Source organism: Cryptotermes secundus, unplaced genomic scaffold (genome assembly GCF_002891405.2).
Source record: "Cryptotermes secundus unplaced genomic scaffold, Csec_1.0 scaffold22, whole genome shotgun sequence".
In the NCBI taxonomy this organism is placed as follows: Eukaryota; Metazoa; Arthropoda; class Insecta; order Blattodea; family Kalotermitidae; genus Cryptotermes; species Cryptotermes secundus.
In genome coordinates, this window is record NW_019742961.1 from 3,459,775 (window position 1) to 3,479,608 (window position 19,834).

At 41.0% G+C, this 19,834-nt stretch overlaps 1 protein-coding gene across 5 annotated transcripts in view; it reads right to left on the reverse strand.

Moving 5' to 3' along the window:
• Window positions 1-5,855, reverse strand: part of LOC111873394 — a 76,117-nt gene extending 70,262 nt beyond the window's left edge. For 4 of the 5 annotated variants that reach the window (XR_002844380.2, XM_023868063.2, XM_023868064.2 and 1 more), the window contains exon 1: window positions 803-900. The gene's annotated coding sequence lies outside the window, so the exon portion shown is untranslated. Of the gene's footprint in view, window positions 1-802; window positions 901-5,718 lie in introns of those variants that run through there. The other variant, XM_023868062.2, reaches the window with a different exon arrangement.
• Between the last annotated feature and the right edge of the window lie 13,979 nt (window positions 5,856-19,834).

A 19,834-nucleotide genomic window follows, 5' to 3' on the forward strand; every position in this document is an offset into this window, starting at 1 on the left:
GGGGTGAGATTGAGTCCATTTGGTACATCCGCCACTATTTGGCCTACTGCACCAGTCCCAGAAATTAGATGATGATGTGTGTGGAGCTGTCGGTGGAATGAAAACTGGCAGGGGAAACAGAAGTACTCAGAGGAAACCTGCACTGGACCACTTTGTCCACCAAAAATCCCGCACGACCTGACCTGGGCTCGAATCTGGGCAGCGACTAACTGCCTGAACTATTACACGGCCTCTTATGCTATTTAAGTTATATTCTACAACAAACTGACATCACCAGCATGAACAAGAATCCACTCTAGATCATTCTCTTCTGACCCTTCCTCACTACTGCTACATTCCTTTATTTTCATTCATGATACATTAGACATGATAGATCTGAAGCCCTTTTGTGATCAAATTTAACATGCATAACTACTTTATCATTAATTATGTTTAGGTTCAAAAGTATATAAATCTATTCAAAATACTTCTCAGAACCCATGATGCAGTTACATTCAACAGGTGTATTCCTTTTCATTTATTTACATTCCATGGATCCTTACGTTTGCAGTATGTAACATACAATATTTACTACGGGCACAAAGGCAAATAATCGTTCAGTATTCTCCTGTATCCAGTATCGTTTTCGTTCCGCTTACAAAAATCCCTCACTAACTCAACTGAAGCACCTTATCACCACCGTGTGAAAAGCCATAACAAAACTAAAAAATTCCAAACACATGTTACCAGACTTTATCAGTTCCAAATAGTTCTCGCATGTCAGCGAGTGTTGTTTCAGCAAATATCTAGAATAACTTCTCACCTCAAAATACATATGGTTGAAAAGGTTGAATCTGCGTCCTGCTCACCATTACGCTATGTGCCCACACAACACGTCGCGCCATTGCTATAAGTTGTAATATAACCCTACTACGCTTCCGCCAGATGCCGCTGATGTCACGGTAATCCGGTTGTGGAAGGGATTTACGTACATTTGCGTCACATTTGTTTGTACGAATTAAAAAAAAAGAAAAAGAAAAAGAAGAAGAAGAAAACGGTGGACGTAACATCTAGTAACAAAGGTGAACATCAGAGGGAGACTCCAGATTTCTTGTTCAGAAGTAAACCACCTTGGAAAAATTCTGGTATTCCAGTCTTAATCAGTCTCTATTTGCTACACTTTATTCCCAGCTGAATCATCCAGCGATTTGAGAGGCTTGTTCAGCCTTTACGTTTCGACGCTGTCAGTATCGGAACTATACAGCGTCGTATGATGAGACGATTAATGAATGTGGAGCATTTGGTGGAATGAGGACTGGCAAGGGACACTGAAGAACACGGAGAAATCCGACCCCAGTGACACTTTGTCGACCAAAAATCCCACATGACCTGACCTGGTATCGAACCAGATCCTCCTGAGTGTGGAGCCGGCGACTAATTGCCTGAACTATGGCACATTCTGGAAAGAGACGTGTAAACAGACTCTTATGTACAGATTTACTACTCGTGAGTCTTCAAGAATGATGCACCCCTACACAACACAATATATACAACATCGTTATCACGACATCTCATTGCTGTTTTCACGTAGCTGGAAAACAGATATGTCCAAAAACAAACACTGAACGTTACTGTCTATACTTTCAACCCAATTTCCAGCTCAGTGCATAATTTATGCCATAGGCTTTCCGGGATGTGAATTTGAATAGAATTTTTCTTGAGGCACGGATGGTTGGCGGCGTGTATTGGGGAGTATTACAAAACCCTGTCCACAAAATTCAACTTAGGCTAAAATCAAATAACAATAACAGACACTTTACATGAAGACCCAAAATGTGATTTAGAATCTCGCTTTGTCTTCTATTCCATTGACGAGAGCACCCTGGGGTTGCCACGGGAGAGAAGCCATGGTTATCTCATTCATTAATTTCAATGATGAAATGTGTTGCTATACGTGCATTTCCTACATTGCTCTTTTTGCACATGTGTGTGATTTCCTGTTACAGGCCTTGCCACCACTTGCCTCGTGTTCAGAATGTAAAGCGGTATACAGCCAGTGCTTAATTTGTAAACGTATTAAAGGTCTACATCTCAACCTGTTTTGTTCACAGCTCGTCAAATTTCTCATTATAATTGAATAGGGGCACGCGGTAGCGTAGTTGGCTGAGGGGCTGTGCTACAAGCCGGAAGATCGCGGGTTCAAGTCCCGATGAGTTCACTGGATTTCTTCAATTTACCTAATCCTTCCAGCCGCACTATGGCCCTGGGGTTGACTCAGCCTCTAACAGAAATGAGTATCAGGAATTAATTAAATAATTCTCCTGGGGAGTAAAGCGCGGCCGGCGCGTAAGGCTGACAACCTTACCGCCATCTTTGAGCCGATTGTCTAGATAATGTGGGACCCCTAATGTATCACAACCCTATGGGCCTTCATGGCCTGTTACAGGGATAGCTTTACTTTACTTAATTGAATTGAATAACTCACAGACTGGTTAACATTAATATAGTTGCTTGTATTGAAGTAGCAAAAAAGCCTTAAATGACTCAACCGGTGTGACCTCTGTTTCAGGTATCATAGGAAATAGAAATCAATTTAACTTTTTACTTAACTTGAACTGACTTCAATGACAACTAAAAAACGCGAACGGTTGCCAAACTCTTAATTTAATTAGGACATCTAAAAACACGTTTTACTGTGGGCATTTTTCTTCTGCTGCCTACAAATATAAAAATTAAAAGCCCCCCCCTTGCCAAATTAAGAAATTATAATTGTGTCCGTTGTATTTTTTCCCCCTTGGCACTACAGCTCCAGTGGGCCTAGGCCTACCTCCATGAACTTCTCCGTTCACTTCGGTTTTTCTAGATCTTACACATTCGGTAGGACTCCTTGGGCGGGTGATCAGCTCGTCGCAAGGCCTCTACCTGTACACAAACATAAAAAAACGCCCTTTGTATTTTACTGGCACTAAATTAGATGTTTTCCTTTAAGAGAACGCATGGACTGAAGGTGTTTCAGACTAGATGCTCAGGAGAATGTCTGGAGCCACAAAGAAGATATATCGGAGGACTAGAGGGAGTTACATAATGCTGAGCTTCATAATTTGTACCGTCTTGCATTATTACGTTTTAACGAAGAAAATTTATATTAAAATGGATCTTAAAGAAATCAGACGCGAGGGTGTAGACTGGATTAAACTTACTCAGAATACGAGACAATTGGTGGGGTATCGTGAACATGATAACTAAATTTCGGTTTACCTTAAAAAGGTTTTTTTTAATAGCTGAGCAACTCACACAACGACAGCTGCAGAAACTCAAGTAACCTATGACGCAATTTTCTTTACTGCCATCCAGTCACATTGATGAAGGGGTGGTGGCACTTGAGGCCTACTCTTGTATTACACTACGGTTTCCTCTGGTCTATGTCAGGATACCCAAAGTGCTTGCTGCTAGAGAAGGTCATCACTATCATCAACACGAATGTGAACAAAATGGGTAGACGACTGGAGGGGCAAATATGGAATTATGTTGGAGGTGGAAATATGGAGGGGGTATGTTCATGGGAATTCCTTCCGTGGTTGCAAATCAGATTGCGTCTACTGAACATGAAGCTACATGAAATCAAGCAACTTAAAAAAAAACTCCGTGGTTTTAGTCCGCAAGCGAACTATACCGACCGAACGACCGCCGCTTGTCGGCGAAATTAGTGCCAACTTTAGCGGATAGATGGTGTCGCGTGGTCAGCGCAACGGATCTGCACGGCCCTTAATTTCGGTTTTCTAGACTGGAGCCGCTATTTCTTTGAAATAGCTCCTCAATTATCCTCACGAGGCTGAGTGAACCCCGTTCCAGACCCATTACTTCTCAAAAATAATGGTAACAGCGGTGTTCCCAAACGGTCACCCATCCAGGTACTCACCACGTAGCTTAACTTTGGTGATCGGACGAAAAGAGGTGTTTTCAACATGGTATGGCCGTTGGCAACTTCGCTTGTGATAATGAGACTTCGACAAGAAGAAAAAATATATACAGCATCCTCCGTATTGCAGGGGGAGGAGGAAGAAAGGTGGGATTTACTGAATAAAAAATTATCGTTTAATATAGTCTCTGTTCAAGTCTTTACATTTTCAATAGACCCAATTGAAATGAGAAGATAGTGCCTAACAATTCTGCTGCATTTTTAACAAACCTGGATTTGGGAACAATCTCACATCTTTCATTAATTCTAGCATGTAGGCCTAATACCTCTTTAGTGAAATTTTAAGAAAGCCGCTAATTCTAGGACATCCGCCATATCCTGCCGAGAAAGGTAAAAACGGTTGTGAGATAGACACAAAAATGGTGCATTCGGGTAATGTCTGCATACATCTCTCTACACAGTAATATCGCCATGCTGCTATGTGACATTAAGGTATCACAGAACACCGACAGAGGGCTACACATTCTGGCTGCAAGTAGTACTAATTCTGTCGCTAGTGGGCTCTGTCAACAGTGGTCTCTCTGTTGTCAGCTGTTGTCATTTTCATAAAAATATTATTTTGGAAGAGCTTCCTGAAACTTGTATTTTGTATTTTTTTCAGTACCGGATATTACAATTGGATTGAGAGTATAGAAAGCGTATTGAGCACTCGAAGTGGTACTACCAGTATATACGTATATACATGGGTCTATATATGCATACATACATGTATTTCAAATTCTTATTCGGATAAAATTCCGTGTTGCTACTTCAATTTGCCCTATGTTATACTATCAAAAAAGTACAATAGAAAGACTCAGAGAACACCGCTTCCCAGTTAGTCCATTAATCCTTGTTAGGAATCTGTTACCTAGCAACGGGCATCTTTACAGAGTCATTACTTAGCAACGGGTCAGCGGCCTCCGTAGTCTAGGGGTAACGTTCCCACCTCATCACTCAAGGTACGCGGGTTCAAACCCGGCGGAGGTCGTGGAATTTTTAAGGGCGGAAAAATTCAGGGAACAAGTCCTCCGGGAGGGACTTTAAGCCGTTGGTCCCGTGTCGTAGATTTATGGGGCGTAAAAGATCCTCATGTCTCTAGGAGACCTCTGAGCAAACTTAGGCAACACATTTCCCGCCCAAGTAGTTTCCAATGCCTCTGGTAGAAGGGGGAAATATGAGGTACCGATGGCCGACCTCGTTGGCTGAAAGGGCTGATAGCACGCACCAGTACCGGTAGGGTATGGAGACAGTAGAAATTAAATGGGGACGCACAATGGACCAAGAACTGGTCTAAGTGCATGGGGAAACCCACCCCCTCTAATAACAATAATGATAATAATAATAATAATAGCCACGGGTCTACATGTTACAAGATCAATATCTGTGGGAATACAATAAATCTTGGAAACAAGAGAACGGCCGAGGGGTCGGAGTTCGAGTTCCGGTAGGAACAAGATTTTTCTCCACTCCACGTCATCCAGACAGGTTCTGGAGCCCACCCAGCCTCCTATACAATGGGTACCGGGGGCTTCTTTCCCAGGGATAAAGCGGCCGGGGCGAGAAGTTGACCACTCACACCAATCTAATGCCGAGGTCCAGAAAGTGTGAATGTATATATCCACTCCCACATAAATCTTTATATATTGGTGTTTAATTTGTTACGCACAGGTAGAACTTTGCCTTTTTTAGCAGTCTGAAGAACGTCTGTTTTCGACTCCTGCCTTCATTTCGAACATCCGAAACTCAGCTTGTATATATGCTGAAATGGTAATACTTACGTTGAAACTGCGTGTGTCACTATCTTCCGATGATTACTGATCTAATGTTTGTGCAGTTTATTCCTGCAGAATGTTGCCTACACACGTGTACACCACCACACCTACTGCCTGTCTACTAGGATGTCACTACTCAGGACACTGAAGGCATTGTCACTGCAGTGTAGCACAATACAACCACACTTCATGTCGTGTGTTGCATAGATATAGACCTTGTTAACGCAGTATACCAGGGGTGCCCACATGAAAGCCTGAGAGTCGTAACGGTATTAGATCTGGCCCCTCCCTTCCAAGCCATTTTATCCAATTTACAATCTATCTAAAAACAGACAACAGCACAAGATATATCCTGAATTGGGGTAAATGCTTGCTTTGGAAGTGAGAATTTTCTTTGTTATTTGGTGTAGGCCTAGCTGCCGTACCTCGCTGACTTTAGTGCTAAATTGTTTACGGTTCACATTTTAGCACTAAAGTCAGCAAGGTACGGCGCATATGGTGCGCATATATATATAGATGCGCACCATATCTATCTATCAATGCCTCTACAGCCCTATGTTGGATCTTGCCCGCTTTTTCAATTCCTTGATCTTAATCGGTAGGACTCCTTGGATGGGGGATCAGCCTGTCGCAAGGCCGCTACCTGCACACAGGACAGCACGAACACAAAATAAACGCACACAGTCATCCATGCCTCGAGTGGGAATAGAACCCACGATCTCAGTATCTCAGTATCTCAGTGTTTGAGCGGGCCGAAGACATTTCATGCCTTAGACCGCATCACCACTGTGATTGTATGTGCACCATATAGTACATAACATTTTCTGAAACTTCGTTTCACCATTTCGAAAGATGTATCAAACAAAAGCTGTAAAGATTATTGTCTTCTGGGATTCATGACATGTGGGTTAGCACATATGGTGACAGGTTAATGAGGAACTGAAAATGACTTAAATCAGCCGTAACCTAAACGCGGAAGTATCTCGGCATATTCTTAGAGAGACTGAGAAAAACAACGAACCTCAGTCAGGATAGTCTGTGTTTTGGCCGGAAATCGAACTCAGCGCCTTCCCAATATGAGACTAAAGCGTTACTGCTACGCCACCCTTTCGGTGTTATACACGCGTGTGATGGTGCACATGTACGATATATTGTTATTTAATTTATGATTAACCCTGCATCACTGATTTTCATGCATACAGTTGTTCTAATGTAACAAGTTCATATTATTAAAGTCTACAACATTTATTCAAGAAATGTGCGCATTAATTGCTTTACGTAACGCGGACCTTGAAACGAATTCAAGTGAGTGCAGCTAAGTAGAGGTTAATTTAATGTCTTTAGAAAAACGAAATTAGCTGCTGTGGGGATTCGTTTTGCTGGCCACGCGACACCCTCTATCGGCTAAAGTTGGCACTAACTTCGCTGACAATCGTCGGTCGCTCAGTCGGTCTATATAGTTCGCTTGCGGACTCAAGCCATGGAGTTTGGTTTTAGTTTTTTTTAGTAAAATGACCTTTAAAACATACAAAATATGTCAAAATCAAAATAACTCGACTAAATTTGGTTCCTTTATAGACGTATCTTACCGAATTCTATCGAACTAAGTTAGATAATTCGTGCTCTGACACTCTGAAACAAGCCTCTATGACATTCCATATTAAGAAGAATTAAAATAGTTTCCACGTGTTTCTGTGCATGCCCCCGTTATTTACTGATGCTATTCCAACTAAAGTTTGCATAGCTTCGAATTATATATGATCATTAAATATGGCGAATTCGACGAGATTTAAAAAAGCAGGAAGATCTTCGCTTGGAACATCGATTCTCTACTAGTTTCAAATCATATACGAGTATGCTCTCAATACGAAACAGAACTCATATCTTTGCATTTCAAATCTTCAGGTCTCAAAATATATTGAAGGTGGGTCAAGTGGCGAAGCTCTGTAAATCTCTTTATTCATATTCTTCCAAAAAAAAAAGTCACGTTATTCGCAATGCCCGGAGCGTCTGCTATAAATTAACTAATAATGCACAATCTATTGGATGTATGCCTTTCGTTTAGAAGCAGCGGTACTGTATCTACAGCTGTAATGTTAGTATTATTTCTCAAGCATTCATGTGAGACAGATCGTCTGTACACACCTTTTCTCATGTTTTGCATTGTTTCGTTAGTGAGACTTACTGCAAGAGTAATGTACGAATAAACAGATCAACACCTACACACATATTCTGACAGATGTATTTCAGAACAACAACGCCGTCTTTAATTACAACATTAATTAGTCCTATTATGTACGTTCCCTTTATTTATCATTTAAAAGTAGCTCAAATATTCCTTATTTTCGTTTCATTGCGTTGTTACTAGCACTGCGGTTCTTTATGGCAAGGTAACACAGATATTAATGATTAATCTGGAGGAATATGTCCACTATTAACATATATTTTGGCACTGTTTCAGAGGAGCTAGAGGAGAAGTTTGAAAAATTTGTCAGGATAGCCGGGCGCCGATCAATGTTCAGGTGGAATATTTTCGGCATGGTGAAGCGGCCGCGTTGCCTCTGAGCAAGTTGGCTGGTTTTGTCTTCATGACACGATGTTTAAGTAACTTGATTTTGAAATTCAAATCAATGTACTGGATCAATGTATAGATACTTTCGTCGTTGGTCTTCGACTAGCCTGCTATTGACTACCCACTGTATTATTATTATTATTATTAGTGGGGTGAGACTGAGTCCACTTGGTACTGCGGCGGCTGTTTGGCCTACTGCACCAGATCCAGATGATGGATGATGGTGATTGTTGAGCAATTGGTGGAATGAAGATTGGCAGGGGAAAGCGAAGTACGACTGCCCACTGTAAAGGAACTGCTTACAGTTTTGCATGGATTTTTATTATAAGCTCACTCACTCACTCACTCATGAACTGAGCCCTTCTTGAGAAGCCGGCAATTGTACAGCTACTCAAGAGCTTCCCAGCCTTTTATGGAACCCAAAGGTTCATCACTATCTTCACAAGAGCCTTCCACTGGTCCCTATCCTGAGCCAGGTCGATTCAGTCCATACCATCCCATCCTATCTCTCAAAGATCTATTTTGATATTGTCCACTCACCTACGTCTTAGCCTTCCTAGTGGTCTCTTTCCTCCTGGCTCTCCTACCAATTCCCTAAATGCAGTCTTCTTCTCACCTATTCGTGCTACATGCCCTGTCCATCTCATCCTCCTTGACTTGACCATTCTAATTATATTTGGAGAAGAGTACAAGTTATGTAGCTCCTCACTGTGAAGTTTTCTCCAACCTCCCGTCACTTAATCCTTCTTCTGTCCAAATATTGTCCTGAACACCCTGTTCAATTTAAGGTAAAGAGAGAAGGACAATGGCTATGAAAGGAAAGACGAATATGAAAAGTTAAATAGTGATGAATAGTCACACAATTGAACAAGAAAATAGTTTTAATTGCTTAGGATAAACAATTACAGTAACAGACAACGGATTTATAAATAAAAACGAATAGATTTAACCAAATATGCATCACAGTAAGAAGAACGTTGTTGAGTAACAGGAAAGAAGAGAAACACTGATTCAATTTTTTAAAGCTTTGGCTTTACTTACATAAAACACTCCGTGATTTTAGTCCGCAAGTGAACTATACCGACCGAGCGACCGCCGCTTGTCGGAGAAGTTTAGTGCCAACTCTGCAGGTAGTGGGTGTCGCGTGGTCAGCGCAACGTTAATTTCGGTTTTCCGTAGCCAGGAACACTGACCACTAGACAACAGAGGCGGTCACTTTACCTACCCGAAATTTGAAATATAAGAAACACGAAGCAGAAATTTAAACTACAGAAATAAAATTTTCTCATGAGTGTAGCAGGCTACACAAAAAAGAACAAAACAAAATATACTAAAAGTATGGAAGGGCTGAACGCTTTCAATCTAAATAATAAAATACTAAAATTAAGGTCACATTGGAAGTATCGGGTTATAAGTGTAGCAAACAGTTTATTTCCGAAGAAAATGTTGAAGCACAACCTCCAAAAAATGACTAAACTTAGGGCACCCACAGTTAAAACGGAGAGACGAACATATTCTTCAAGAGACCGGAAAAATCCAAGGAGGGCCTAATTCATGAAGAAGAAGAACAACAACAAGAACAAGAAAAAGATGGCGCTGGTGCTGATCATGACGAATGTAAGCTTCATTATATAATTTCCCTGTAGGAGTTCCACTGTGTGCATGTGCACGGAATTTTGATGGGGGTTTTCTATATTAATTGGCATTGGTTTTCAACAAGCGATACACTCTAAGTATTGCTGCATTGTTTTGGGGGGAAATATTCTGTGACTTTTAGTTTAAAATTTCCGGCTTCTAGATGCGATTTTCTGCAAGAATTTGCACTACTTACTTCTCAAAGAGCAACACGTCACCAATCAGACAGGTGTAATCTCAAATTCAACTCTGTTAAGAGGGTTGTCGTCATCCTCCATAGTCTTCTCAATCCAAAAGGAACTACGTGCTATTTTGCACGGACTTCCAATAGTTCTTAGCTAAGATATGCACTTCGCGTGTTTAATAATTTTATGAGGCCTGCCTTCCTTCCCTTTATCCATTCTGTATCAACACAATGTGTTATGTGTCTTTTGGTTTTCAAGGTTAAGTTTGCAGTGTCGTTTCCTCATTTCAGTTATGTAAACGTAAAAAGAGGTAAACCTATCCCTCGCTTCTGTGGTCTAGTGGTCAGAGTTTCTGGCTACAGATCCAGAGGTCCCGGGTTCGATTCCCGGCGCTACCAGATTTTCTGAGAAGCAGTAGGTCTGGAACGGGGTCCACTCAGCCTCGTGAGGATAACTGAGGACCTACTTGAATGGAAAAGTAGCGGCTCCGTTGTAGAAAACCAAAATTAACTGCCGTGGGGATTCGTTGCGCTGACTACGCGACACCCTCTCTCCGCTAAAGTTGACACTAACTTCGCCGACAAAAGGCGGTCTCTCGGTCAGTATAGTTCGCTTGCGGACTAAAGCCACGGAGTTTTATCCCTGTATCAGGCAGTGGAGGCCCATAGGGTTGTGAGATGTCGAGGCTTCCATATTTTCTAGACAATCGGCTCACAGATGGCGGTGAGGTTATCAACCTTATGCGCCGTCCAACCGCCCTTCACCCCCAGGAAGATTCCTGGTACTCATTCCTGTTAGAGGCTGAGTCGACCCCAATGCCACAGTGCGGCTGGAAGGATTACGTCAATTGAAAAATCTGTTGACCTCATTGGGAATCGAACCCGCAACATTTTGGCTTGTAGCATAGTGCCCCGACCAACTACTCTACTGCGTGCCAACGAAATTAAACGACTTTAGTACACAAGCTCACTGTAATATTTCCTTCCTGCTATTTAACCAACGCGCTGGAAATAAATGAATGTGTGATCACAGTGTGCATATGGAGACTCTTAAAAAAATATATGCAAAAGATATACGCTAATAAATGTATGTGTTAGTGAGAGCAAACAAAATGTAATCATATTTCTGAAAAGGGCATATCCTGCACAAGACGGGAACAGAGTGCAGCACATCCTTCTGATCAAGCACCGGTTGCAGTTGCGAGCAGACGACAGGATACGGCTCTCCAGGTTAGCAGTTGGGCAGGAAGGCTAGCAGCCCCTTCCCATAAAACTCGGCATGTTACGAAGTTTTACATTTCAGATAATTATTTGGCAAGGCCTAAGCAATGGGTATGTAGCATGAATGGGGAAGTGATAAGGCATTATACATATTAGTTTAAACATCTGAAGGGAATATGTTATTAGGAGATCTAAGTGTAGACAGGAGGATAATATTAAAAATTACTTAAAATTGCAGGTTGTGAATTTGTGAACTAGATTAAACTGACTAAGATAGGATCTAGGGCCGGGCTTTGATAACATGGTAATGAGACTTGGGGTTCCATAAAACTGATAGTTTATTGACTAGCTGAGCGACAATCATCTTCTCAAGAAGGACTCTGTTCCATGGAAAGGGTTTTAATAGAGATACCAACTATTGGAGTTCAGCAGCCTATAACAACTTAAATACAAAACAGGTTGCTGAAGCAGTAACGCTCTAGACTCTTATTCAGGAGGTTGTCTGCTCGAATCTCAGCCGGAAATCGGCTTTACTTATTGGGGTTCTTCGTTGGTTTACCGAGTCTCTCCAAGAAAACTACGAAACAGTATCTCGAGTAGACCACTACCGCATCCTTTCAAATATCCTACAATTCATCATTCAGATGGAGCCTACGAAAAAGCCTAGATACAGACAGCGCCATAAAAATAATCTAAGTCTCAAATTAGGTGCAAGTGAAACGTGACCTACTCCAGGTAAAAGGTAAAGTTGTCCCTGTGCTTAACTAATTAAGCACTACGCCATGAAGACGTATAGGGAAGTGGATGTATAGACCCACATTTTCTTTACCTCGGCACTAGCTGGAGGTGAGTGGTCAGCTTCACGCCCCGGCTACTTTATCCCCGGTACCCATTGGATAGAAAGCTGGGTTGGCCTACTCCAGAGAATTGACTATACACAATATAGTACTGATAAAATAAAATATTCATTGTTACAGAACTTTAGTGAATTAAAAGGGAGGACTGATATGATGATAAATGAAAAGATAATGGCAGCCATTGCCCAGAGTGATGTTTGAAACAACGACAAAGCTAAAGTTCAAAAATATCGCAAAGATAGATATATAGGTAAAGAAGCCACTTATTAACTATTAATCTTACAAACATTATCTTAAGTAAGAGAATTAAATGAAGACCTTTGCGAGCACGTTCTATAGACATTATTTATTTTATATAAGGAAGGCAAATAAATGTATTTATAAAGAGCCCATGGAGAAGGTCGAAGTTCTTCTGCCAAAACACACAAGACTGAATACAAAACGATTCTTTAAGGGATCAAAATAAGTCATTGTCTGCATCTCATGAATAATTGTATTGCTAATGAGGAAAATTTACGATATATTCCATTGAAATGACCTCAGATGGCATGAAACATACATCCTGTGTTTCTTGACGATCGGTACAAGAATTCAAATACTATTAAAAGTATTACCTCAACAGTTCGAGAGGCTATAGTGTTACTGATACTGATGAGAGGGATTTATCGTGCACGCCACTGATATGACCTCAGGTGGCACGATATAAACATATCAGGTTTCATGAAGACTGACACAGGCGTTCGAGCAATATTAAGGCTTCGTCTCTGCGATTTGAGAGGTTTTAATGTTGGTATTACTGATGGGAGGGATTTATGGGAGACGCCGTTGAGATGGGGCTCAAGTACCATTATATACATACCAAGTTTCATAAGACTGGTTCAGAAATTCGTAAGTTGTGGGACAGCTGCTTACAGGGGATAGGCCACCTGGGAATGGTCCACACTGTTTCCGGATGAACGGCCAGATTTGTCATTGCGTCTCACCGTTATATCCAAACGAGAATATGGACACCTTCGCACTTTCGGTTCTGCTGAAATAACAACAAAAAGGCTTGGAAACCAACAAAACCAAGGGTGTATGGCCGAAGAAATGCAATGATTTGACGAAATTCTGCGTCAAGTTGACTCATTTGCTGAGTTATAAACGAATGCGTCATATTAAATAAAATATATGAATAAATAAACACAATTGATTTTTATTCAATCAATAACATTTAAGATCTGAGAGAACGGAGTATGTTACGCCGCGTGCAGCTATTTACTTTACATTTGATTTCCGCAGTATCGATTATTTCCGCCCACTTTTTAAATTGGTTTAACAAAGTACCAATTATTTCAGACAAAAGGGGAACAAACCATCCAGCCAACTGGTAAAATGCCAGTACCGTATTGCAAACTCGCCTCATTCGCGTAACAAGAAAAACAACAATTTCTGTTGAGTTAAATACAATGTCCTGTTTCATAGTGAAGCGATTAACACACATGTATCTTGACTGTTTCATTCGCTGACACTCCTAGTGGTCGTCCTCAGTATCTCCGCGCCAGTTTATGACTACTTCCTCTCACAGCTATCTCAATTACTCACTCCCAGCCATCTTGTCATACCTGATTCCATGCCCTAAAATGTCAGAAGTTCATAGATTCAGAAAGAGGTCACGTAACCATTATCTGTTTCAAACCACGAGGTTTGGATTTCCCAGTATATGTGTAAATGTTAAAGCTATCCTTATAACAGGCCGTGCGGGCCCATGGGTTTGTAAGACGTCGAGGTTCCCACATTTTCTAGACATTCGGCTCACAGGTGGTGGTGAAGTTGTCAGCCTTAGTTAGTTAGTTAGTTAGTTATTGGAGAGGGTGCGTTCCCCCTTCCACTGAGACCTGTATTGGTCCATTGTGCTTCCCTCTATGATTTCTACCAGTGTCTATATCCTACCGGTACTGGTGCTTACCATCAGTCCCGCCCAGCCAGCGAGACTGGCTCTACTAGCTGAGAGGTATCTATAATGCTTCCCCCATCTACCAGAGGTATTAGAGACTGCTGTTGGAAGGGGAACATCCGTAATTTGGCTCAGTGACCTACTTTGGAGATATGAGGTTCTTTTACGTGCCGTAAAGCTACGACACGGGACCCACGGCTTAAAGTCCCTCCCGGAGGACTTGTTCCCTGAATTTTTCCGCCCTTAAAAATTCGACGACCTCCGCCGGGTATTTGAACCCGCGTACTACGAGTCATGAGGTGGGAACGTTACCTCTAGACTACGGAGGCCGCTAAGTTGTCAGCCTTACGCGCCGGCCGCCCTTTACCTCCCCCAGGAAGATTCCTGGTATTCATTTCTGTTAGAGGCTGACTCGACCACAGGGTCATAATGCGGCTGGAAGGGTAAGGTAAATTGAAAAATCCAGTTACCTCATAGTGAATCAGACTCAGTGTAAAATCACATATTCTGTCCCCTTGTCATAGGTATGCCGATGATTAGGTATTGTGACGAGTTTGTGCTTCAAGGGCAGTGTGAAGGACTTCACTACTTCCTCACATTCCTCCTCGAATCATATATGAAGCCACTCGTATGCATCAGTCAACACACCAGACTTTAGTCTGTGAGGTGAGCAGAGACGTGAAAAACGTGAGCTGATGATCTAATCGGGAACCTACAGAATGGAACCTGCCACATTTTGGGTCCTCCAGAAAATCTTTGCTGTAAAACAGAATTACAATTAGATTCTAAATAGTTCTGACGATGGTGTATAATACTCAGAATTACTTGGTTTCTGGACTTTGTCCATCACCCGGTATTCTAGTAACTAGAAAACAAAACGTTTCTGAAACTAGATCTTTTTCCCTCCTCAGGGTAGATAGGGTTGGAAGACACCTACACTGTTGGGTCTCTTAGAAAGAGCTTGATTGAGGTTAGCGCTTTGTAAGGGATCCAACAGAGTAGGTGTCTCCCCCTTGATAAAATTAAAGTTAAAATTGTCTCTGTGCTCAATTAATGAAATAATACGCTCTAAAGATATATGGAAGGGTGGCTATATGAATCCATGTATTCTTAGCCTCGGCCAGCTTGACACCCTTGCAGCTTCGCACCCGCGTAAAGTCGCCGGTACCCATAGAATAGGAGGCTGGGCAAGGTCACAGATCCGGTCTGGACGATATTTAGAAGAGAAATATCTAATCTCTTGCCTCTGCCGGAAATCTAAACCCGATTCCTCGGTCGTCCAACCCATAGCCGATTGCCATAGTGCCTGAGCTATGGAAAACCGAGTATAGCCTAATTTGCTCATGTTTAGCATTCTGTAATCTTGAGCCAATTAAGGGTTTCACGAGAGGAGGTTACTGAGTAACTTAACATACGAGCAATACAAAACATTTGAATGGAGCATTGTTAGAGTCTTCTGTTTTTGTAGCTAACCATTATTAGAAATAAGATCTAAAAGTTTGTGACGAATAGACAAGACGATGGATAATGTCCAAAAACATATTACTTGTAGCAATTTACCATCGTCACAGATTTTTAGGTCTTATTTGCATAACCAGTATGGACCTGGTACATATCCCAATTTTAGAAAATTTGAACGACTCAAGATCCTGTTGACTAAGACTTCCAACTATCTCACTTTTCTTATGAAATGCAAGACTCATGATATTAAAGGTCCAGAGATAGGGGCTAGCTCCATCTATTCGACCCAACTGAGCAGGTTTTACCTGAGGACGGCGACAGAACCCAGTCTCCGAAACGTTGTGTTTTAAAAAGAAACAGGACGGCTTTTTAAACATAGACAAGACAATGGATAATGTCCAAAAACATATTACTTGTAGCATTATTAGAAAGCTAATCATGTGAAGTTACACATACAAGATTATGAGACTCGACCTGTTAAATAGTTTCATGGAAACGCGTCTTCTTTGAATAGCTAATGTTTGCTCCATTAGCCGGTTTCTGGTAAATTGCTGCTGGCCTTCGACAAGACAATCACTCTTAGTTCCGGGCCCCGCGGAACCAATGACCACACTTCTCTGTCTTGCAAGAGACGGACTCGCTCCTGTAATTCCCCGCCTCATGTGGAACCTGGTGACTCGCCAGTTTCACACGATCCGCCCACATGGACCCCATCCTGAGCCATATCATCCAGCCCACAACCTTCCAAACTATTTCTTCATGCTTCACTTTAAAATCATCTTCCCATATATGCCTACATATGAAATGGCTTTATCCTTTCACGTTTTAGGATTCAAATTGTGTATCAATTTTTTCATCTCTCTCTCTCTCTCTCGCGAGCAATACACTTCTTTTACCTCATCCTGCTCGGCTTAATCTTCCTAACAACATTTGGTGGATACTGCAACTTACATTATGCGACCTCCTCGTATTCCTGTCCTCTAAAATATATTCTGAAGCACCCTCAATCTAGGTTAATTGTACTAATAAATTACAACATTTTGTAAAACATTTACTTAAGACGATTACTAGCAAAATAATTGTGTTTATTCAGGCCTTCAGGCAAAGGTAGAAGCTCTGGTCGAATCAAACGATAACACGCTAATATGTGATATGATATAAAGTGGTGAAACTGTTCTGAAAGTAAAGTTTCCTTGTGTCTGAGCAAAACGCCCTAAAGGCATGTAGGGGGCTGGAAGTAAAATGCCACGAATACTTTTATTTTCTTTTGAAGGATGTAAATTGCCAGCTAGTACTCTGGCAACATTGGGCGTGGGAAGAAAGCATCCGGGAGGACTGGAGGCTGGGTGAGTCCCAGAAGAGATCTGGATGTGGTGATTTGAGATGACTGTATTCTCAGGAAAACCTAGCATTTGCTTTCTCATCATTTCATTATAAAATATAACTTGATGTACTTGAAACGGGTTTTCTGACAAAATCAAGCTCGGTGTTCACATATTTCTAAAAAGTAAAAATCTGTATCACATGTGCAGAAACTAATAGTGTCAAATTTAACCTCTAATTTAGTCTTCAATTTCAATAAATTGAAAGGTATAGGTAGGCTGTCACCTTCAGATACATAAAAAATCTTATAATTCTTGATCAACGCACCAACTATCAAAATAAATCCAGTTAAACTGCTATGTGTGCGCATTGATACTTCGGAAGCTCTAACTAACTACCTAACTAACTAAATAACTACCTCCATAGAGATGAGCCCTTCTGGAGAAGACGTCAGTTGTGCAGTTACTCAAGAATTTCCCAAAATTTTATGAAACCCAATGGTTCATTACTGTGTTCACAACAGCTCTCCAGTCCACAACACTCCCTCACATCTCTCTAAGGTCCATTTTAATATTATACACCCACTTAGTCTAAGTCGTCTTGTTGGTCTTTTTCTTTCTGGCTTTCCCACCAAAATCCTATATCTTATCCCAATTGTGCTACCTGCCCTGCCCATCTCACCCTCCTTGACTTGATCATTCTAATTATATTTGGAGAAGAGTACAAGTTATGAAGCTCCTCGTTATGCAGTTTTCTCCAACCTCCTGTCACTTCTTCTCTCTTCGGTCAAAATATTCTCAACACCGTCTTCTCAGAGTCCCTCAGTCTATGTCCCTCCCTTAATGTCAAAGACCAAGTTTCACACCCATACAGAACCACAGACAAAATAATAGTTTTGCATATTCTAATTGTTACGTTTATAGGCAGCAGATGAGAAGACTCGGAGGCTCTATCTTCATAAAATACCACGAAGTTAGTTTCAATGGAACCGTTTCCGGATTCTTCTAGGAGCTTCAGTCGTAGTCACTGGAAACTGATTACTGAAGGGAAAACTGAAATGGCATTTGAAAGATTTCATTTTGAGTTCCGCAAACATCTTTCCCCTCTTTAAATAAGCGACGGTAATACCGAGCTTTGTACACATGAGACTGGAAATGAGCGAGTTTTGGTAAGTAAGAACACTTTCAGTAGTTTTGTTGTGCAGAGGAAATACGAGTCAGCTGTAGGGAGGAAACGCTAACAATATGTATTGTCAATATATATATATATATATACATACTTCCGGTTCCGAAAATAATCCCAGGGGTTTCCACTTGCGTGCAATTGTGGCTGCGACACAACTGAACGAGAATTGAAAAGGTAAAAGAACTTCTATTGTTATTCTAAATCCAAATATATATTAAAATAAATCGTGGAACTTTGTGTAATAACTTCAAATTCCATAAGGACAATAAATCCCTGTTGTTTAATATAACGAATAAATTGCACCAGTTAACACAGAGACACCTCGTAGATTCTAAAGGGCTGTGACGGTATTTATAGCACTCTGGATTACCGGGTTTTGGGACTTTATGTATCATCAGCTATTCTAAAGAAGACAAAGAACTAAAGGGATCAATAGCTTTACAATATGAAAACTTTCATCTTAATCCTACACGTCGGTTTTCCTTGATTTGGTCTGTTGGCTAGGTTTGTTACATAAAATTTCCACTTCCTTTCGTACCTTAGTTTCAGGTCTGTATATCCTTTATCTCAGTTTTATTGTATATATTTGCCTATTATCTCCTATTAACAAAATATTATCTCAGGTATTTATATAGCTGTAGTGCTACTGCCATAGGTTGCTCAGTGACTGGTGTTATGTCTTCCTAACGGACCTATAGAGTTCACGACTTTCACCTTTCACGTGAGTATCGAAACAGATTCAGTTTCCGAAACGCTGTGTTCTTTGCAATAATGGTCGATGGATGAAGTCCAAAAAGCCAATAATCCCGAATACAGATCCTCGTAATTCACGAGAGATAGGCTTACATTCGCGAGATTAACGTGAATAAATTACAACATGCTCTTTTAAAAGATTCTGTATTACTGTTTCTTCTTCGCAGATTTTACACTTCCTCTTACATTGCTAACATTGTTTATTTTTGCTTTTGGGAGCATTAGTTCGAAGAAGAAAATGCTGACATTTGCACCTGCCAGCCGGTACAAAATCCGGCATGGAATGGGGTAAATTGTGACGCTGCGCTCGTGGGTTGTACGCAGAGAAGTTGAACAACGCTCGCGGTGCACCACGGGAAACTTCTAAAAGAAAATTAATTGTGATAAAACGTTGTTGGGAGCTCGACCACGAATATGAAACTGGTGAACATGCAGGAATGATAGGAATTTTTTGTTTATTTTTAATATTTTAAGGCAGTAAACCCGTTTTCTGGGAAGTTATTATCTATTTCTATATACGTGTATCACAAAGGCAGCAAGATAATGCACTGGTGTTTCCCGTTTCAACCCTGACACATGTTACAAAAGTTTGTGTGGCAGGCGACAGAACAAGACCGGTTTCAAATCGGCACGCTGTATCACATAGAAACGCGTTTCACTTATATGCAACAGAGAATTATATTTTTTTTAGTTTCTCCTATGAAAGTGGATCTGGAACGTGACGTAATTTTAGGTTCGAAAACTTGCCTTTGAACAAACAGGTGCCGCTTTTCTGTATATAAAATCGCACCATTCAATATAATTTATTAAGTTTTCACTTCATCTGCAGAGTTATCCTGCTATTTCAGTTCTATTGTTCAGAATTAAATAGATTAATTGTTTTATCTTTAATATTTCTCCTTGGCACTACAGCCAGAGTGGGCCTAGGCCTACCTCCATGAACTTCTCCGTTCACTTCGGTTTTTCTAGATCTTACACATACGGTAGGACTCCTT